The sequence below is a fragment of the Lissotriton vulgaris genome, chromosome 7, assembly GCF_964263255.1.
Source record: "Lissotriton vulgaris chromosome 7, aLisVul1.2, whole genome shotgun sequence".
NCBI classification, from domain to species: Eukaryota; Metazoa; Chordata; class Amphibia; order Caudata; family Salamandridae; genus Lissotriton; species Lissotriton vulgaris.
In genome coordinates, this window is record NC_141695.1 from 99,311,062 (window position 1) to 99,334,541 (window position 23,480).

Below are 23,480 nucleotides of genomic sequence, written 5' to 3' on the forward strand. Positions count from 1 at the left end.
TGCCATTTTGTTTGATATTTTTTGAAAACCACCAAAAAAAACAAGCAAAGGGGTTCTTTTAGGAAAAGAGATGGCTCTCTAAAGATGCTCCAACAAGAATGATTAAAATGGGTGGGGTCCTTCAATAGTTACAGTGGGAAATGATATGAACCAATGAAATCTTTTTCTTTTAGGTCACATAGGATACGCGCACGTTGCGCTCACAAAGCACGCACCCGACACAACTTCGCGAAAATATATTTCAAAATAATATAAGTTTATAATTAGTACAAATATATTATTTATATCTTAGATAATCTCTTGCCCTAATATGTATATTAAAGACACATACATATCATTTTAGAACATAAAAAATGTTGCGGGAGTCGCGCACTCAGCATGTATGTGATATCACGCGGGACCTGCCACTGTGCAAACGTTGCGTACCGTAATGCCCATGTGTCGCGAATGCACAGGAGCAGGAGTCGCGGACTGGTCCCATACCAATCGCACACATCACGTAATATTAAATGTATATGATGTAACTGAAAAACACGCAGCCGTCGCACAGCGTACGCGGATCCTTCACCGTGATTTGTACGCTTTGGGTGCGCAACTCTGAAAAAAATTAAAATAAACAATACAACAAAAAAAGTAAATAATATTTCAGTTTGAATTTTTTAAACTATTTTTTTGCAATTTTCAGAAAAATATATGATGTTATTTAATGAATAAAATATTTATAAATAAACAGTTAAAAAACTGTAGAAAATCAGTTCAGTATAAAAAAATAGGTATAACTACTATTACACATAACAATTTGCATTTAAAAAACCTTTGAAATTCACTGAGAAAACCATAGGTTTCAGAGACGTTATAGTTAGAAATTAGCATTTAAAAAAGCTTTGAAATTCACAGAAAAAAACATAGGTTTAAGAGACGTTATAGTTAGAAATGAGCATTTAAAAAAACCCTAGAAATTCACATAAAAAACATAGGTTTCAGTCGTGTTATAGTTAGCTTGACATTTCACTCGTACAAAACCATAGAAATTCCTCCATTATAGTTAGTTCTGCTAACTATAACTTGCGCGCCCGCAATGCGCTGCTGATGATGTCACATATTACATCATTCATGACATGGTCAGTGATATCACTGATGACATCACTGATGACATCATCCACGTGACAATCTGATACCCCTCATCATACACTAGTATAACCTGTCATCACTCACTGTAAAATACAGAGTACCATATTTGAAGCCATTGACACACCAATACCAGTTACTACATACCCACTCACTGATTCCTAAGTCTACACACAACTACCCATTCAACAACAGAATCACTTATACTTGCTGTCACTAATTAATAGAACACTATCAAATGCACTTATACACACATATAGACATTGACACATCAGCAGTCATCTTAGTCGGTTATGCAGTCATCCTACTCACCCATGAAAAAAATTAATCACATTTACATTTACATTTACTCACTTACATAATTATACACACAACACCTCATTTATTTACACACATAGTAACTCATAGTTAAAATGTTAAAAAATCACCATTAGATTTATACACTCATTCATAAAGTTACTCTCACAATCACTGAATCTTACATATACTTATTTATATACACCATCTCTCACATACAATGCCTAACTGTGGTTTGTCTCTTAATGGACCATGGTACTGTGAACCTTTCGTGATGTTCATCGAGGATTCGCAGTGAACACCACGTTTCAAGGTACCCGCGGCACAGGTGCCATTAAAATACAAATAAAAAGCATAGGGTGCTGGGAATTGATAAAAACGTAATTTCAGATGTGATATTGTTGAGATTTAAACCAAACCAACATTCTGATATACATGAGTGCTCCTATTGCATTTTGAATTGATTAATTATAATTAGCCCATTAGCCGTTACAAGATGGCCGCCGTGAAAGTGATGAAATAATTACTATATGTGCCTTTCTTTATGTTGATGTTTATCTTTGTTGAAAACACGTGACCTATGTCAATCACGGTTTTTGTTTAAAAATAATGGTCAAAATCAATGTCAGTTTACACTGACGAAGGCGGCAACGCCGAAACGCGTTTGTAGACTGATTTTGCTGAGAAGGTTTTTGGGAATTAAAGACCTGGCGAACCTACGCTATATTGACTTGGAGTGCTCTCATTTGGAAAAACCCGAGGATTGGGGGATTTCGGCGTTGTTTAATATATATATATATATATATATATATATATATATATATATATATATATGTATAAATATATATATATATATATATTGTTGTTTAATATATATATATATATATATATATATATTCACTCCCAAGGTTCTACTCGTCTCCAAAGAACCACTCGGACACCTCAAGTGCTTCAGCTTAGTTTAATTCAACAACAGGAAAAACAACGCGTTTCGGGGATGAACCCTTGATCACGCTCGTAGTTACAAAGTGCCACCATGTTTAAATACATTTAGATAAACAACACCTCACGTGATTTTAGCCATCAACTGTGGCGGCCATCTTATAACATGCAAATTCAGCATGATTCCATGCAATCTAACAAGTCCTGGTAAGTGACATTATTTTCTAATAATGTCAGCGTGTTGTATCCAATGAGTAATAAAATACTACAGGGAAAAGCGGATTGATTCCTGCTACATTTGGATATTGACAATGTTTATGTCTTTCAAAGTCTCGCCCAAGTGGGCTGGCAGAAACCTAGAAAATAATGTCACTTACCAGGACTTGTTAGATTGCATGGAATCATGCTGAATTTGCATGTTATAAGATGGCCGCCACAGTTGATGACTAAAATCACGTGAGGTGTTGTTTATCTAAATGTATTTAAACATGGTGGCACTTTGTAACTACGAGCGTGATCAAGGGTTCATCCCCGAAACGCGTCGTTTTTCCTGTTGTTGAATTAAACTAAGCTGAAGCACTTGAGGTGTCCGAGTGGTTCTTTGGAGACGAGTAGAACCTTGGGAGTGAATTTTCACGGAGCGCCGGCTTCGGTACTCGGACCGCCCAGACAGCCTCGTAATCTCTTCCGGCATTCTCGGAGTGAATCGTAACACGGAGTAGAGGCTGACCCCCTGTATGGAACCCGGCATAGGATTGCGGATTTGAGTGGCAAACGGATCCGCATTAACAGCTGGAACCAGGGAACAACCCGCTAACTACAGCTGACCGGCGTCGGAGGCGAAGCAACAAGAGTCACGTTACACTCTTCTGTCCCGGTGTGGGCAGAACAGCCAGGTGATCGGCAGCAGCACGCTTCGGGGATTCCGATCGTGACTCGAGTGACGTCATGCCAGCATGCAAATAAACATCCAGGCAGCAAAATAATCACCGCTAACGACCTCAGGGGTAGGAGCACCGTTGAACATTACCATTTGGTAAAACGGATTGAAAACGGTGCATCAAGTGCAGAAGCAATAAGTCAAATAACACAATGGCAACAGGATTAGAAGCTCGGAGAAAGCAAACTGCGGACAAGCTCTTCTTTGCGCAAGGAGCAACATCCACCAACTCTAATTCACCCCCACCTGATCTCTCGGAGAAAATTAACCTTCAAGGCTTATTTACAACTCTGGAAAGACTATACAAAAAGGAACTATCCAAGTGGTGGGAGGCGGAATCGCTTCAAAGATATATCGATGTCAAACGGGTCCCACGTGGACTGCGCATATTTACGATTCCCACCTACGAAAACCCAGACGAAGAAATGCTGGATGAATGGCAAAATAATTCCGCAGCCTGTTCTATGACCATGATGCAGATCCTTGTTAAATATGCGATCAAGGACCGTGCTAAATTGGTCATTGAAATAGACAAAACATTGGAGGAAATAAGCAAAATCATCAGCAAGGAAGCCTTGGAGGAACATATGACCAACTTGATGAAAAAAGTGGACAAGTGGGAAGAGGAAATAACAGCAAAAAAACAGCGAAAGTTTCTAAGAGACTACAAGGATTATCAGGCGGGAAGAACACTGACATTTCATCGCAAATATGATCATCTCTTTGAAAAGAGGGACAAATCCAATTCCCCACAGATAGGAGTCCCTACACCTACTGAAGAAATAACGGAGAGCGATGTGTCAGATGGAAACCTGTCAGATGCGTCCACATCAGCAATAAATCAAGAAGCCACACCTAAACATCAAAAGAAATCGAATAATTTTTTATTGCAATTCCAAGTCATGAGCCAAAACCGGACAGAACACCATCAGGATGGAGGGGCTCAGAGAGGACGCGGTCGAGGAACCAGAGGAAAAACCAGAGGAACAGGCAAGCAAAACGGAGGAGGAACAAACGAAAGAAGAACTCCCATGGGAATGGATACCAGGAGCCGCACTCAGAAAGTATGACAGTTGTGAATTTATCTGAGAGACCACTCTCCAAAGCAGAAGAAGAGACTCTAGCACTTGGTTTATCCTTTTGTCCCTCATCTAATTTGAACTATGCTCAAACTAGGATTGACCTCTTCTTGTTCTCCCGCAAACTCAAGTTGAAGAAATGGTTCAACACTGCAGTACGAAATCCACGAAACGTGAGTAATTCTAACACTATAAGTACTATTGATGTGGGTGATATTGACTTACTGAATGTAATATATCCCACCCAAGACAGATTGGAAATGACTTCTGATCAAACTCCTGATTGGGAAGGATGGGTAGAGGATATGAGTGGAAATCCGGGCAGTACATTCAAGCCAAAGTCGATTTTCCTCCCCAATGTCCAAAGTGAAGCGATTGAAATTTTTGAGAGAGGTGTCTTAAAAGACTTGAAAAACATAAGATATGTTAAGACACCATGGGATAAGAAGAACCTAACCGAATCACAAGCAAATGCACTTATGGATTTGAAAAATGATTCCAGCATTGTCATCCGACAATCGGATAAGGGTGGCAATGTGGTCATTCAGGACAAACAGAAGTATATAGCGGAAGGTCAGAGACAGTTGAGTGACAAGGAATGTTATTCCAGAAGCAATATGACTGAAGTATTGGGGTCCTATATTAAGTATAGAAGCCTACTAACAGACTGGTTAGATAGAGGATTACTGGAGGAGGGTGAATATAAATACTTGTACTGCACTCACCCCAGAATCCCTGTCTTATACTTACTCCCAAAACTTCATAAAAGCATGGTAGACCCTCCGGGAAGACCTATAGTTTCTTCAATAGGATCCCTTTTGGAGAATACTTCCAGGTTTATTGATTTCTTCTTAAGACCATACGTTGTTGCATTGCCCTCTTACCTAAAAGATACAACACACTTCTTGACGGTAATTGATGGGGTGCACTGGGAGAAAGATTATCTTTTGGTCTCACTGGACGTTAGCAGTCTGTACACATGCATAAAACATGAGCTTGGGCTAGAAGCTATTCAGCATTTCTTTAAAACGAGATCTACCACCTATTACCATCACTCGCAAATGCTGTTAAAAATGATTGAAGTCTGTTTGACCAACAATTTCTTTTATTTTGATGAGGACATCTATAGACAGTCACAGGGTACGGCCATGGGAACCTGCTTCGCCCCCAGTTACGCGAATCTATTCATGGGCTGGTGGGAGGAGCGGGTTGCCATGGAGATGGTCGAATTTTCCAACATTACCCTGTGGCTGCGCTATATTGATGACATTTTTTTCATTTGGAGGGGCACAGAAGAGGCAGCAACATCCTTTGTAGCCAAGTTGAACAACAACAATCTAAATCTACAATTCACCAGCAACATCAGTAGTAAATCTATGGAATTTCTAGATGTTCTGGTTGAGGTAAAGGATGGGATGATTACATCTAAACTGTACCGGAAGAACACAGCCGGGAACAGTATCCTGTATGCTGACAGCAGCCACCCCTCCAATTTGATACGCAGTATCCCCTACGGGGAATTGCTGCGGGCTAAAAGAAACTGTAGCGATGACTCATCTTTCGAAATTGAACAAGAAGTTATGTGTAAAAGATTCCTTGAGAGAGGTTATAGTAAAAATATCATCAACAAAGCGAAACTCAGGGTTAAATCTTTACAAAGGAATGACTTACTGTATCCTAAAGTGCAAGAAAATAAAGATGAGGACACTGTGAGATTCATCACCACCTTTTCAGGGCAGGCAAATATTGTAAGACACATTTTAAAAAAACACTGGCATGTGTTGTTAACTGACACTCACTTAAGTACCAATTTGAGTAGTAATCCTCAGATTACTTTCAAAAAGAGTAAGAGCTTAAAAGATGAATTAAGTCACAACCATGTAAGATCAAGGGATGTGTCCAATACTAGAAGACCGGCTGGTTTTCGCTGCTGTAAAAAATGTAAAGCCTGCAAGAATAGCACAGACTGCCAGACTCTGCCTATACCCAATCACAATAGAGAATTTGTGATAAAAAAGAATCTGACTTGTACCACCACATACTGTATATATGTACTCATTTGTCCTTGTCAGAAATGGTATATAGGCAGCACGAAACATGAGGCAAAAAAGCGTGTGCTTGAGCACTTAAGAGCTATCAAAAACAAGACCAAGCAGTACCCTGTTTCTCGTCACTTTGCAGATTTTCATTACAGTAATGAGAATCAGGTGCGATTGGTGGTGATTGACAGTGTCGATCTGGGCATGAGAGGTGGTAATCGAGAATTGTCAATGCGCAAATTGGAATCGAGATATATTGTTGAGATCGAAAGCCTTGCCCCTAATGGGCTGAATATTAGTGAAGAGCTGGCAATTCATTTACATGAATGATTGATATGTTTCTTTGTCTGAATACAGTTTGCTACAAAAGTATTTATGTCATGTTTTTAATCTTTTAATTTCAGATTGATTATGGGCACTATCACTTATAAGGACAACTGATGGTTAGAAGATCAAGGCCTAAAGTTTCATGAACATGTAAATAATATGCTTGAATGTAGATGACATATGAACTGGTAACTAGCCCACTGGGGCGAGGCTTCAACTTTCTGCCAGCCCACTTGGGCGAGACTTTGAAAGACATAAACATTGTCAATATCCAAATGTAGCAGGAATCAATCCGCTTTTCCCTGTAGTATTTTATTACTCATTGGATACAACACGCTGACATTATTAGAAAATAATGTCACTTACCAGGACTTGTTAGATTGCATGGAATCATGCTGAATTTGCATGTTATAAGATGGCCGCCACAGTTGATGACTAAAATCACGTGAGGTGTTGTTTATCTAAATGTATTTAAACATGGTGGCACTTTGTAACTACGAGCGTGATCAAGGGTTCATCCCCGAAACGCGTCGTTTTTCCTGTTGTTGAATTAAACTAAGCTGAAGCACTTGAGGTGTCCGAGTGGTTCTTTGGAGATGAGTAGAACCTTGGGAGTGAATTTTCACGGAGCGCCGGCTTCGGTACTCGGACCGCCCAGACAGCCTCGTAATCTCTTCCGGCATTCTCGGAGTGAAATATATATATATATATATATATATATATATATATATATATATATATATATATTGTCGCTCCAGGTTGTCCACCTTTGAGTAGCACCCGAGCAGCAGCTTTATTTATGTGTAGGTGAGGACGGGGATCCGCTTGTAGACGCCGCTCCTTAATGGATCTGCCCGACGCGTTTCGAAGCTCCATCTGCTTCTCTTCAGGGGCTTTAACGGAAGCGGTGTGCGCACCCGTTACACTTCTCCAATTTGATATAACTCAGCCGTCGATGGGAGGCTCCAATGAGACTTCTGGGAAGTGTAGTGCGGAAAGCACACAATCAAGTCCTGTATGGACTCCACAAGTGGGCCCGTCCTCGATCCCATGTACGGCTGCTACTTCACTGCCGTGACCCCCACGTTAACGGGGTGGTGCAAACTTCGCGGCTGGACTGCCGCATGTAAATTGTCGCTCCAGGTTGTCCACCTTTGAGTAGCACCCGAGCAGCAGCTTTATTTATGTGTAGGTGAGGACGGGGATCCGCTTGTAGACGCCGCTCCGTAATGGATCTGCCCGACGCGTTTCGAAGCTCCATCTGCTTCTCTTCAGGGGCTTTAACGGAAGCAGTGTGCGCACCCGTTACACTTCTCCAATTTGATATAACTCAGCCGTCGATGGGAGGCTCCAATGAGACTTCTGGGAAGTGTAGTGCGGAAAGCACACAATCAAGTCCTGTATGGACTCCACAAGTGGGCCCGTCCTCGATCCCATGTACGGCTGCTACTTCACTGCCGTGACCCCCACGTTAACGGGGTGGTGCAAACTCCGCGGCTGGACTGCCGCGTGTAAATTGTCGCTCCAGGTTGTCCACCTTTGAGTAGCACCCGAGCAGCAGCTTTATTTATGTGTAGGTGAGGACGGGGATCCGCTTGTAGACGCCGCTCCGTAATGGATCTGCCCGATGCGTTTCGAAGCTCCATCTGCTTCTCTTCAGGGGCTTTAACGGAAGCGGTGTGCGCACCCGTTACACTTCTCCAATTTGATATAACTCAGCCGTCGATGGGAGGCTCCAATGAGACTTCTGGGAAGTGTAGTGCGGAAAGCACACAATCAAGTCCTGTATGGACTCCACAAGTGGGCCCGTCCTCGATCCCATGTACGGCTGCTACTTCACTGCCGTGACCCCCACGTTAACGGGGTGGTGCAAACTCCGCGGCTGGACTGCCGCATGTAAATTGTCGCTCCAGGTTGTCCACCTTTGAGTAGCACCCGAGCAGCAGCTTTATTTATGTGTAGGTGAGGACGGGGATCCGCTTGTAGACGCCGCTCCGTAATGGATCTGCCCGACGCGTTTCGAAGCTCCATCTGCTTCTCTTCAGGGGCTTTAACGGAAGCGGTGTGCACACCCGTTACACTTCTCCAATTTGATATAACTCAGCCGTCGATGGGAGGCTCCAATGAGACTTCTGGGAAGTGTAGTGCGGAAAGCACACAATCAAGTCCTGTATGGACTCCACAAGTGGGCCAGTCCTTGATCCCATGTACGGCTGCTACTTCACTGCCGTGACCCCCACGTTAACGGGGTGGTGCAAACTCCGCGGCTGGACTGCCACGTGTAAATTGTCGCTCCAGGTTGTCCACCTTTGAGTAGCACCCGAGCAGCAGCTTTATTTATGTGTAGGTGAGGACGGGGATCCGCTTGTAGACGCCGCTCCGTAATGGATCTGCCCGACGCGTTTCGAAGCTCCATCTGCTTCTCTTCAGGGGCTTTAACGGAAGCGGTGTGCGCACCCGTTACACTTCTCCAATTTGATATAACTCAGCCGTCGATGGGAGGCTCCAATGAGACTTCTGGGAAGTGTAGTGCGGAAAGCATACAATCAAGTCCTGTATGGACTCCACAAGTGGGCCCGTCCTCGATCCCATGTACGGCTGCTACTTCACTGCCGTGACCCCCACGTTAACGGGGTGGTGCAAACTCCGCGGCTGGACTGCCGCGTGTAAATTGTCGCTCCAGGTTGTCCACCTTTGAGTAGCACCCGAGCAGCAGCTTTATTTATGTGTAGGTGAGGACGGGGATCCGCTTGTAGACGCCGCTCCGTAACGGATCTGACCGACGCGTTTCGAAGCTCCATCTGCTTCTCTTCAGGGGCTTTAACGGAAGCGGTGTGCGCACCCGTTACACTTCTCCAATTTGATATAACTCAGCCATCGATGGGAGGCTCCAATGAGACTTCTGGGAAGTGTAGTGCGGAAAGCACACAATCAAGTCCTGTATGGACTCCACAAGTGGGCCCGTCCTCGATCCCATGTACGGCTGCTACTTCACTGCCGTGACCCCCACGTTAACGGGGTGGTGCAAACTCCGCGGCTGGACTGCCGCGTGTAAATTGTCGCTCCAGGTTGTCTACCTTTGAGTAGCACCCGAGCACCCCGTCAACGTGGGGGTCACGGCAGTGAAGTAGCAGCCGTACATGGGATCGAGGACGGGCCCACTTGTGGAGTCCATACAGGACTTGATTGTGTGCTTTCCGCACTACACTTCCCAGAAGTCTCATTGGAGCCTCCCATCGACGGCTGAGTTATATCAAATTGGAGAAGTGTAACGGGTGCGCACACCGCTTCCGTTAAAGCCCCTGAAGAGAAGCAGATGGAGCTTCGAAACGCGTCGGGCAGATCCATTACGGAGCGGCGTCTACAAGCGGATCCCCGTCCTCACCTACACATAAATAAAGCTGCTGCTCGGGTGCTACTCAAAGGTGGACAACCTGGAGCGACAATTTACACGCGGCAGTCCAGCCGCGGAGTTTGCACCACCCCATTAACGTGGGGGTCATGGCAGTGAAGTAGCAGCCGTACATGGGATCGAGGACGGGCCCACTTGTGGAGTCCATACAGGACTTGATTGTGTGCTTTCCGCACTACACTTCCCAGAAGTCTCATTGGAGCCTCCCATCGACGGCTGAGTTATATCAAATTGGAGAAGTGTAATGGGTGCGCACACCGCTTCCGTTAAAGCCCCTGAAGAGAAGCAGATGGAGCTTCGAAACGCGTCGGGCAGATCCATTACGGAGCGGCGTCTACAAGCGGATCCCCGTCCTCACCTACACATAAATAAAGCTGCTGCTCGGGTGCTACTCAAAGGTGGACAACCTGGAGCGACAATTTACACGCGGCAGTCCAGCCGCGGAGTTTGCACCACCCCGTTAACGTGGGGGTCACGGCAGTGAAGTAGCAGCCGTACATGGGATCGAGGACGGGCCCACTTGTGGAGTCCATACAGGACTTGATTGTGTGCTTTCCGCACTACACTTCCCAGAAGTCTCATTGGAGCCTCCCATCGACGGCTGAGTTATATCAAATTGGAGAAGTGTAACGGGTGCGCACACCGCTTCCGTTAAAGCCCCTGAAGAGAAGCAGATGGAGCTTCAAAACGCGTCGGGCAGATCCATTACGGAGCGGCGTCTACAAGCGGATCCCCGTCCTCACCTACACATAAATAAAGCTGCTGCTCGGGTGCTACTCAAAGGTGGACAACCTGGAGCGACAATTTACACGCGGCAGTCCAGCCGCGGAGTTTGCACCACCCCGTTAACGTGGGGGTCACGGCAGTGAAGTAGCAGCCGTACATGGGATCGAGGACGGGCCCACTTGTGGAGTCCATACAGGACTTGATTGTGTGCTTTCCGCACTACACTTCCCAGAAGTCTCATTGGAGCCTCCCATCGACGGCTGAGTTATATCAAATTGGAGAAGTGTAACGGGTGCGCACACCGCTTCCGTTAAAGCCCCTGAAGAGAAGCAGATGGAGCTTCGAAACGCGTCGGGCAGATCCATTACGGAGCGGCGTCTACAAGCGGATCCCCGTCCTCACCTACACATAAATAAAGCTGCTGCTCGGGTGCTACTCAAAGGTGGACAACCTGGAGCGACAATTTACACGCGGCAGTCCAGCCGCGGAGTTTGCACCACCCCGTTAACGTGGGGGTCACGGCAGTGAAGTAGCAGCCGTACATGGGATCGAGGACGGGCCCACTTGTGGAGTCCATACAGGACTTGATTGTGTGCTTTCCGCACTACACTTCCCAGAAGTCTCATTGGAGCCTCCCATCGACGGCTGAGTTATATCAAATTGGAGAAGTGTAACGGGTGCGCACACCGCTTCCGTTAAAGCCCCTGAAGAGAAGCAGATGGAGCTTCGAAACGCGTCGGGCAGATCCATTACGGAGCGGCGTCTACAAGCGGATCCCCGTCCTTACCTACACATAAATAAAGCTGCTGCTCGGGTGCTACTCAAAGGTGGACAACCTGGAGCGACAATTTACACGCGGCAGTCCAGTCGCGGAGTTTGCACCACCCCGTTAACGTGGGGGTCACGGCAGTGAAGTAGCAGCTGTACATGGGATCGAGGACGGGCCCACTTGTGGAGTCCATACAGGACTTGATTGTGTGCTTTCCGCACTACACTTCCCAGAAGTCTCATTGGAGCCTCCCATCGATGGCTGAGTTATATCAAATTGGAGAAGTGTAACGGGTGCGCACACCGCTTCCGTTAAAGCCCCTGAAGAGAAGCAGATGGAGCTTCGAAACGCGTCGGACAGATCCATTACGGAGCGGCGTCTACAAGCGGATCCCCATCCTCACCTACACATAAATAAAGCTGCTGCTCGGGTGCTACTCAAAGGTGGACAACCTGGAGCGACAATATATATATATATATATATATATATATATATATATATATATATATATATATATATATATATATATATATATATATATATATATATATATATATATATATTGTAGTGTAGTTCCTATATTCCCAATAGGCTCTGTGCATTGGAATAATATATTCAGCAGTGTAGACATAGGACTGAGGTCGACTAGGTCTCTTCTGACAATATTAGACTTAAGGTTTGCCAGCTAGCTCAGAGGTCACTAGAAACTTTCTCGAATAAACGAGGAGGAGTTTAACCTCCCTGGATAGACAAGAAGGGATTAGCTTCCGACAACCATATAACATGAGAACTTTGCTCCCTCAGAATAAGAGTATATCTCTAGAGTCGTGTGAAAACAATAGACAGCTATTTCACTCAGTCAAATGTGCGTACTTAGTTTCACCAGAGTGCAGAGAAAAGAGAGACGGGCATTTTCAATAAAAGGTATAATTTATTGAGCACTCTTCTTTCTCATGCAAGAGAAATGAATTGCCACAATTGCAATACTTAATGTAAAGTAAAGTGCGTACAGTAAAAGGAGTATTATGAAATAATACTGTAAAAGCATTGATAAGGTTTCTTAGCCATAAAATACTTAAAATGGATAAAATCTATACATACATATATGCATTGACTAACGTACTCAACTGGTGCTTCTAAATACGCCTACCCCGGTGTACCTGACCTAAGCCTAATACGTGGGAAGGAGTAAGTAAGTAGCAGTTTAAGTTAAGTTGGTTTTGCCAAGAATCTGACTCAAGAATTCTCTTTAAGGGTTTAGTCAGCTCCGTACCTTGGTAATAGAATGTGGGAGGTCTGGTATCTCTTTCCTCAGGACTCAATATTCCAGCAACCCGCAAGGGTAGGCTGGAAACGCCGGAGCTGGATTTTCTCGGCTGGAGAAAAAGACAGCGTCTTTCTCAGCGCGTCAAAGAGGAGGGGCAGCGTCGGTGGGCTCTCGGGCAAGTAGATAGCTGCTCTGCTCCAAAACCACCACTGAGTGTTTGCTTAAGGCAACGTTGGTATATTTATACCTGAAAGGTGCCGGGTTTGACGTAAGGTTGGGCATAAGACGTCAATAAAGATGTCACTAAGAACTGGCCGTTCTTACTGTGCTCTCAGGAGTTCTATGACAAATCAAAACAAAAGCAAATGGGGATTTCCCAGGTTGCTGGAGTTTTAATGTGTTTAGAGAACTCGTTGTGCTTTCTAGGAGTCCGGGGAAGTAGCCTTGCTTAATGTGACTGCATGGGCTACAGCTAGATATGGATAAGGGGGCATATTATCAAGGACAGACGATACATTATCGCCGGTTTTATCGGCAGGAAACTGCCGATAAAGCGGCGATAATGGCCTTGATAATATGCTCTATGAATTCCAATCGAAGCCCATGTTAGATGTGAACACATCTAACATGGACTTCGATTGGAATTCATAGAGCATATTATCAAGGCCATTATCGACGCTTTATCGGCAGTTTCCTGCCGATAAAAGCGGCGATAATGTATCGCCTGTCCTTGATAATATGCCCCATAATTCTTATGCCATTATAGGGACAATATTGATTATAACCGTACAAAGGCATAAAATAGGAATATCGAGTTACTAGATAAAAACACAATACCCACTCCACGATCTAATGTCCATCATTACTACAACTAAGACACAGTAATCATTTAAAGGTGCATGTGTATTCCAACCCACCCCAAAATACATTTTTTGCATTTGAAATGGTGTACGCAAAATACACGAAAGAATATTGGTACTGTACGCTTATTAAGCAGTTTAATCATTCAGTAAAAAAGGATGCATATATATTAGCTGAACGATTCGCGAAAATTACACATGAAATGACTCTTAAACAGAAAAGAAGGTCAAGACCATTCCATCACATATAAATACAGTTGCTGTAAATGTGCTAGAGGCTGAGGTAATATATTGTCTCTAGAGTTACTAAAAATAGAAGCTCTGTTCTTTAAGAATAGTTCTACTTTAAGCACAGTACATGTGCCAGAAAAAATGTAAATATTTTGGAAGTTGAAAAAAAATAATTTCGTTTTCAGGGGAGAAAATAGTTCCAAATGTGTTCAGTAGCTTTTGTTTATCAAAGCTGAAGGCCGAATTCAGAGTTCAGAGGAACGCTGTGTGCTCGTTGCTTAAAAAGTTATTCTTTCTGTTCAGGGGAGAACATCATTTCAGACAGATGTGCAAAAAAGCAGTCTACAGCTTTAGGTGAAAGTTCGACAGTGCAGTTGTGAGAATGATTGCTATCATCGATGTCAGGATAAGCAAAGCTCACAGAAGGTCGTACCTGGGTGATGTTGCTCTCATCTCATACTTCACTGCCGCCTAATCGTAGTGGTGAAGTCTCAACGAATGCCGTCATCAGGATTGGTAACCGCTGGGGACAACACAATGCATGAGCCGTTACAGGACTTAGCAAAGTATCGATATCCATTGGTACTGCTGATTGTAGTGTAAGACAGGTGTCCAACACGCATTCTTCTCCGCATAGCATACATCGAAGCACAGGTAAGATGCAATTTTGCCAGATTGGTCTGAATGAAAGAAACCAGGTCATATTCAGATCTCTTAGCCGGGCTAATCCAAGGACTTTAGTTATGCGGTCCCGATAGCGTATAGCTAGGATCGTTTCTACAATCGTTGCTGGAGTCTTGTCTGTGATTTGGCTTGCCATATCGGAGCAGAAGGATCAAAAATAAAATTCCTGCTACGAGTCCCAAAAGTAGTGGTAGACCGCCAAAGACAGAATGGACAAAATTGGGAAAGATGCCCAGAACTGTTTCAAAGGGTGCTAACAGTCCCGAAAAAATTGTTTTAAATACATGTGCGATGCCACTGGTATCTGACATATTTAGAATTTGGCTTAGCATTTCTAGGAAATGCACAGGGCAGTTAGTTGATAAAAGTGTATGTATCTCTGCTGTTGTCCTTGCAACTTGCAGATCATACGTTTCTTTTGATGACGTAAAAGGCACGGTTGTCTGTAAAAGAACAGACTTCATTCTGCTTAAAGTATCAATTTGTATAGAAGAGATATTGAAAGAAGGCCAAATCGTCGCTTCCATATCTGGAGAGCCGTTTGGATACAATATTTGCATACAGCAAGGGACCATGGAACTAACGCTTATGAGATAGGCTTTCCCTGGCACCATGCCACAACAGCTGTGGTCCGTTATTAGAACGTAACTCCCGTTAGAAAGTTGTCTAAAGAATGGCTCTATCTGTGTTGCAGGTATGCCGTGCTGGTGGCATGAAAGGTTATTTGAAGTCCCCTCACAGGCCCCATGCAAATTAATACCTTGGCACAGAAGTATACCGCTTAGTGATCATTTACAATTGTTACCACTAAGAAATACATTCTGTTTCTTGTCACTATAACATGTGTGTATGTAAGGTAATTTCCATGATGACTTAATGTACCCTTTACCCAACCTTTCATACCGGCCTGCTGGTATATACTCTTGGCAATTTTTAATTTGGAAAGTTGTTATCGGAATTGTGATTATTCCGTGTATTTTCCATTCAATGACAGGTCTTTCTGACATTGTCAATGGTAATCTCTCAAGTTTTTCAATGCTCAGAATCGTATAGTCTTCTCCTTTTTGTGCCAAACTGATTTGTTTATCAGTAAGGTTAAAGATAGAGAATAATGACGTTGTGTTTATCAAACGCCATGGCACGTATCCTGAACGCAGATTTTGCAACATCCAGCCTAGCTGTACAATAGAACGTAATTGGGACTGACCGTGTTGTAACATTAGTAAGTCCTGATCTATTATATTGATAGCAGATGATACAATACTGTCCAGTGAATATATTCTGGAGGACAGAGTCATAAACCCATTGTCCACAACAGAAAGTGATTTTTCCAAATTAATATGATCAATTTCTCGTATTTTCTCTGCTGTCTCAATTTGAGTTACTTTCCAAGCTTCGTTGTACGCAGCGTATATACCGGCCGATATGAAACGTTTTTGACGCTGTTTGCGTGGTCCCATTAAGAAATCACGCAAGTCAGCACCGTCTTTAAGTAAAGTCAAGTGTTGCTTAATTTCAGCCAGTGAGGATGTTTGTAGCCATTCAAGGCATAGTTTCCCTACACTGTATGTTGTAACTATCCCTGGATGTTGTCTCTGGGAGTATCTAGGGTCTGGTCTGGTCATTTTGAACTCCTGTATTTTGTTCAGGAATCTATCTTGACAGTTATTTGTGTCAATTGGCCAGATCAACCATTTTTTCCAAACAGGATGTGTTCTGTTTTGGTGTAAAATATGGGATACGTCTATCTCAACATCTGTAGTGGTATTACTATCAGGTATTGGCTTTAGAGACAGTTTATTTAAGTCCTTAATTTTAGCTAGGCCAAGACAAGTTGTCGGTTGAATGGTGTCATTCAAGAATATTATTTGTTCTGGGATCATGCAGCTCTAAATAATGCTTCTAAACCTTGGACTTGCCAATTTTTTGTACCCCAGATGGTTTTCGTTTCAATGTTATTTTTCCAGAAATCAAAACCAAATACAATAATTTTTTCATAAAATGTTTCAGAATAAATCAATTTAGTATTTGTCAACATTGTTTTTATCCCTGTCTTATTTAACAGTTTAAAATAAAACGTTTCTGCATCAATTGTGTTAAACCCTGAGAAGTATGGGAATTTCTCATACAATGTTTTCTAACTGCCTTTTGGTGGAGTAGCACAATGTTCCCATTGATTATACTTTAAAACATTTCAAGGTAGAGCAGATTTATGTAAATAGTGATGTGCAAAGTGGTTGTAGCAGTACATTTATTCATAATTCGACGAACCTTGTAAGTAATCATGTTCTGTAAATTTTGCTGACATTACTAAATCTGGCATCATATTATTTATACTTTCAAAGTCCCAATCATCAGAGAATGTACTTGGTTTGACATAGTCACTTAAAGAAACCTTGAACTGATGTGGATATTTCAAGAGTTCAACCGGGCCATAGATTTTGTAATCCGTTTTGTCCCAAGCTACCCCACCGGGTATTGGAATGGCTGTGACATTCACTGATGATAGTTCTCTTTTCTCTATGTGAGATGACTTGTGTGGCTTTAGAACCAAGTTGATGTTCTGGCTTTCTGTGTCCCTTGTACTGTATTTTCCCTCAACAAATGTTCCCAAACAAAGTACCATGATGAGCCAAAGCAGGAGGAAAAGTACACCTAACACAATCCAAAATTCAATCCGTGGAGAAATCAGATATGTTTCTTTGAGTTGATGAAAGAGTTCAGTTAATTTGTCTTTGAAGGTTTTTGTTGCTGGCGTTTCTTAAGGATTGCTTGGATCTTCAGAAAAGTTATCGAAATTGATGAAGTAGCCAGATGCAGTTCTGTCAATTGTTGGAATTGCTTCCGAATTTTCCTTTGCTTTTTCATTTTTTCTTTCATTAGCATAGTCTGAGGCTACATCGTTGTAGACAGGTGTTTCTTGACGAACTGTTTCAATTTGAGTTCCAAGAGGCACAAGTTCCATGGCATTGTTGCATTTTTATTCACTGTAGTTTTATCAAATGTGATTAGTCTCTCAGTTTGAACCTCTTGGATTGTAGCAAATTTTGGTATTCTGCTATTTTTCGGGAGTCCACTGGGCCTACTACTTATTATTGGCCACACGATGGTGGTTTTACCAGGTCGATGGATACAACTCGGTTCACCTTTTTACCAGCAAGGGGCGGTAGTACAACTGATCTTGTTCCGCTGATAGCTAAGACAGGTACTGCTTTTCTGTAAGAAGGCCCAAATTCCTTCTTCACCGCGATCTTCTCTGTGACCAGATCCCCAATCTTTGTAATCCAGACAGGCCTTGCTGGGACAGGTGGTTTATCTGCAGTGGCTGCTGACTGCTGTTTTAACTTTATGTTGCTCAGGTCTTTTCTTGTTTCATTTAAGTCCTGTAACACAGCCAAACGATCTTTGGTATCAAAGCATTTCTTTTCTACCACTGAAGTCTGACTATCTAAGTCCTGAATATACATTCTAGTTCCGAACAATAGTTCGTACGGGCTGAAACCTTTTAGAGAATTTCTTGGCAGGTTATTAAGACTACGTTGGACACTTGTTAAATGTTGGACCCACCCATCACCCAAACCTAATACCCTTGCCGTTATAGATTGCTTTATGTCCCGGTTTTTTCTTTCCACAATCCAGTTTCCCTCAGGATGGAAGGGACAAGAGTACCGCAATGCAATGCCCATGCTGGTCATGGCCTCCTTATAAGCTCGAGAGCAGGACCCTGGTCAGAATGTAGCATGCAAATTGCGTATGTGCCGATAAAGACTCGCAAATCTTTTATAACAGTTCTGGCATCAGCCGAGCGCTGGGGCCACATCCAAATGAATCTCGTGCAGGAATCCACTGCGACCATGATATATTTATAGTTACCATCCCTTTGTAAGGGACCACAGTGGTCCAGGTAAACACACGCTAATGGTTTATCTGAGATTAGAAAGGGGTGTCTGCGTAGGTCGTTTCACTGTTGATACTTTCATTCTTTGGCATATTTCGCATTCTAGAACATATTTCTTAGTTTGTATTCTCATGCGCGGCCACCAATATCTCTGTTTTAATAATGATATTGTGGCGGAAACACCAGCATGTGCAGAAGCGAGCCCTTTGTGTGCCGCTGTAATTAGTCCTAACCTGTGTTCCATGTTTGGAATTGACCTATCCCCCATTCCAGGGATTCGAGCAAATGGAACATTATTCGCATCAGTTATGTATGAGTACTTTACTGGAAAGCCTTTCGAGAGTGTTTTTCTGTCCTGTTTTACTGACGCACTGACAGCTTGCATTATATCGCTGTCTTTTTTTGTTTTTGACCGGGTGTTAGCAGCTACGGAAGCCGTTTGCACAGCTGCCTTCGCGGCTTCATCAGCCAATGAATTCCCCGCAACGTGAACGCCATCACGTTGATGACTCAGTGTATGTATCACATGAGTCTTCTGTAGTTCTTTCTGTAAAATAACTACTAGTTTCCAAAGCATTTTATGCTTGATTGTGCCACCTTTTGCATCTTTGAAACCGTTTTGAACCCAGTTCTGCAAGTATTCATTATAAGACTGAACGCAGTAATATGAATCTCACACTATTAGTGTGGGGAATTCGTAATCGGTATTTTCTAGCTGAGCTGTACAATATCCGAGAGATTGCGTTTTAGTGACCAGTGGTCTAAATTTTCCTTTGTGCCAACGACCTTTAACAATCGCGCACACAGCACTGTAAGCTTGTTTACCCCCAACTGTGGGTTGTGCTGATCCGTCAGTATATATTATACAGCCGTAGTGTTCTAGAGGCAGGACTTCGGTTGGCAGGGGACATTCATATTCATATTGAAGAAATTCTTGTGTTTTTAAATTATACTACGTCTGTTGCAGCAAGAGAATTAACCCATTGGATCCATCTCGGATGTAGTGCTTTAGCATTTGGAATGCTTGCTTTTGTTACCGCTTCTAGTGCTGGTATCGGTGTAACGATTATTATTTGTTTACCTTGTGCTAGGGCCCTTTCTTTTGCTACAGCAGTCTGATCCGCAGTTAGAATTTTTTCAGTTGATCTGAACTTCATTTCAGCTTTTGTGTACAAATGTGATTTGTAAGCTATTGGTACCGTTTCTCCATTATTAGAGGCCAGGTACGTAAATCTGCATCTTCCTGGGATGACTCTGATTACAAGGTTGAGTGTGTTGTCGTGAGTTTGTAATTTTGTTTTAGTTAACATGTCTGTTTGAAATGATCTCAAAATTTCTGTGTGTTTCTGAGTCCAATTGATTGGTTTAAAATCAGGTTTTATTAATTTGTAGAGAGGTTTAACCCTCTCTGCATAACTTAGAATGTAAGTTCTTCCAAAATTCAGGAAACCTAGTATTGATTGTAAGTTCTTCAGCGTTTTTGGTGCTTGGAGTACAGCGCACTTCTCTAAGAAGTTGTCTGCTAGGCTTCTGCCTTCACTTCATATTTGAATTCGTAACCCTCTGCTGCGAACCCAAGTATTATGGTGTTCACTCTTTTCAAGTGAGTATCCAGGTCATCATGGGTGAGATAGATGTCATGGACATAAGAAAATGCCTCATCATCATATATTTGTAGTAACTCTGTTACCCTTGCTGAGAATAATCCTGGGCTATTCTTGAATCCCTGTGGGATTCAACAGAAATTTTTCTGTGACCCCATTATTGAGAAAGCGGTTAAATACCTGCTTTCGGGTGCAATGTTTTGACAAAAGAATCCATTAGAGATGTCTAATATTGTTTTGCATTTTTTGCGAACAATGTTATTCAATAGTGCCGCACTGTGCGAATTTTGTACCGCAAATGTCTTGCAACATGAGTTAAGGTGTCTGTAGTCCAAGACTAGACAATATGAATCCTCTGGTTTGGAGACAGGAAACAAAGGATTGTTCATTTGAGAGGTGCATGTTTCATTAATTGGGTACTGCCTTTGTGCAGTTGGTTGACATTTTAACTGGATTTTGTGAGGAGGAGAGTCCTCATCCCATCCTACATGATTTTTATATAATGCAGGTGCTTGAGCTACTGCCCATTTTCTTGCATATGTGTATTTTCTATGAATTGGAATATGATTTGAGAAGGCAGGCATAATCATTTCTTCGCCATGAGGGCACTCCCTGACAAACTCTGGTGGCCAGTCTTTCTCAGCTAGAAGGATGTCATAGCCTTTTGAAAGGTTATCCCAAAACAGACCCCTTACTTTCCTAGTCTTATCTCCCTCTATACGCAATGTTATTTTGTATATTTTATGAGGTTTGCTAACTCTGGTATCTGCAGTTTCCACCTGAATGTATTCATTTGTGTCCACTGTCTCCAGATGATTCATCAAGATCTTGCGAGCTATTGTCACTCATGCTGCGCTGTCTAGCATTGTCTGGGCCCACTCTCCGTTTTTCAGCTGTGTCCTCAGCATCCTCGGCATTTTTGATTACTTTAATACTGGCTACCTTCTTTCTTGGAAATTGTAATTTTTTACTTTGAGCAGGTTCCTTGTCTTTGGACTTGACTTGCTCTTCCCTGTGTTCTGACCGTCCTCTCCTTTTCGATTTCTGCAAGGAAGTCTGAAAAGATCAAGAAGGACGTGTATCAATATCTTGATATCTATCAGGTTTTTTCAAATTATCCCTATTTCTAAGGTTGTATCTTTTCTCAGAGGGCTCCCTCTGGGGAGACGTGTGTCCTTGATCTGGAGATCTTTCTCTCCGTCGAGGAGACCTTCCTCTGGACAGGAATCTTTTTTCTTTGGGAGTGGATTGTTTATTTCCATTCCAAGTTCTTTTTTGGAGTGTTTAGATTATTTTTAATAAATGTATTTTCAGGATTTTCAGTTAGTTGGGGTTTTACCGGTTTCCCACCCAAACTATCTCTACCTAGTTCTTCATAGGATTTTTCTATGATTCTGGCAAGTCCAATTGGTTGGTCTGCTATATCTGTTTCTTTCAATTTCTGGAGGTAAGTTATATCCTCCATTGCCAATTGAACTAACTCTCTATATGCCTTTGTTAATTCTTTTTTTTTTAACTAAGAGTTCTTTGCTTGACATATTATCAATGTCTGGATGTGGTGTGTAGCTGGCTAGAACCGGCCACGTTGCTCCTGGTCTACCTAGTGGACCGAGCCTGGTGATGTGATTATTATGTTTTAGGGCGCCTTTAAAACAGAGCAGGTGCTCTTGGTAATTTAGTGGGATTTCAACCTCTTCGAAAGGAGTGTATTCATCCGGAGGTTCCTCTATTTTGTAATAGTGGAAGGCGTGTGTTACAGCGTTTGCTGCTGGAAAGTTTATCCATGAATAGAATACCTCTGTCTGCCGATATTCATGGGCCTCTACCACGAATATGACTGTACCACCTCGTGATGTCAGTCCATTTCCTATAAGTTTAAGAGTTATAGTTTTTCTTATGTTGACCGGAATGAGTATAGCATTCGGATCATTCTGTAGGAGAGTCTTGTCATCTGCTGTGAGTTGAGCTGCTATTCTAGCTCTCTCCCTTTCTTCTTCACTTTCCCCCATTTTACTGGTAGAAAGTTTTTTGATGCAGATCAAGTTTCAAGGAAACAAAGATTAGGTGCACAATATTTTGGAACTCTGTATCCTTCAACGTTGAATAAACCAAAAACTATACATAGGAATCTCTTCCTACTAAGTTCCGGCGAATTTTAACCTTTCACCCACTCCAGTAGTCTAATGGAGTATTTACGCGAAAAAAGGGTCTGTGTGAAAAGGCACGACTGAGTTACTCTAACGTCTTGCGTTAGTTTTATCGCCTTGCCAAACGTTGGGCGCCATGTAGTGTAGTTCCTATATTCCCAATAGGCTCTGCGCATTGGAATAATATATTCAGCATATTAGACGTAGGACTGAGGTCGACTAGGTCTCTACTGACTATATTAGACATAAGGTTTGCCAGCTAGCTCAAAGGTCACTAGAAACTTTCTTGAATAAACGAGGAGGAGTTTAACCTCCCTGGATAGACAAGAAGGGATTAGCTTCCGACAACCATATAACATGACAACTTTGCTCCCTCAGAATAAGAGTATATCTCTAGAGTCGTGTGAAAACAATAGACAGCTATTTCACTCAGTCAAATGTGTGTATTTAGTTTCACCAGAGTGCAGAGAAAAGAGAGACGGGCGTTTTCAATGAAAGGTATAATTTATTGAGCACTCTTCTTTCTCATGCAAGAGAAATGAATTGCCACAATTGCAATACTTAATATAAAGTAAAGTGCGTACAGTAAAAGGAGTATTATGAAATAATACTGTAAAAGCATTGATATGATTTCTTAGCCATAAGATACTTAAAATGGACAAAATTTATACATACATATATATATTGACTAACATACTCAACTGGTGCTTCTAAATACGCCTACCGCGGTGTACCTGACCTAAGCCAAATACGTGGGAAGGAGTAAGTAAGTAGCAGTTAAAGTTAAGTTGGTTTTGCCAAGAATCTGACTCAAGAATTCTCTTTAAGGGTTTAGTCAGCTCCGTACCTTGGTAATAGAATGTGGGAGGTCTGGTATCTCTTTCCTCAGGACTCGATATTCCAGCAACCCGCAAGGGTAGGCTGGAAACGCCGGAGCTGGATTTTCTCGGCTGGAGAAAAAGACACCGTCTTTCTCAGCGCGTCAAAGAGGAGGGGCAGCGTCGGTGGGCTCTCGGGCAAGTAGATAGCTGCTCTGCTCCAAAACCACCACTGAGTGTTTGCTTAAGGCAACGTTGGTATATTTATACCTGAAAGGTGCCGGGTTTGACGTAAGGTTGGGCATAAGACGT

General features: G+C 42.7%; 1 protein-coding gene across 1 annotated transcript in view; it reads left to right on the plus strand.

The window, feature by feature from the left end:
• The window catches only part of LOC147700907 (killer cell lectin-like receptor subfamily B member 1B allele A), a 550,617-nt gene that overhangs the window by 115,527 nt on the left and 411,610 nt on the right, over positions 1–23,480 (plus strand). The gene's annotated exons all lie outside the window — the stretch shown is intronic.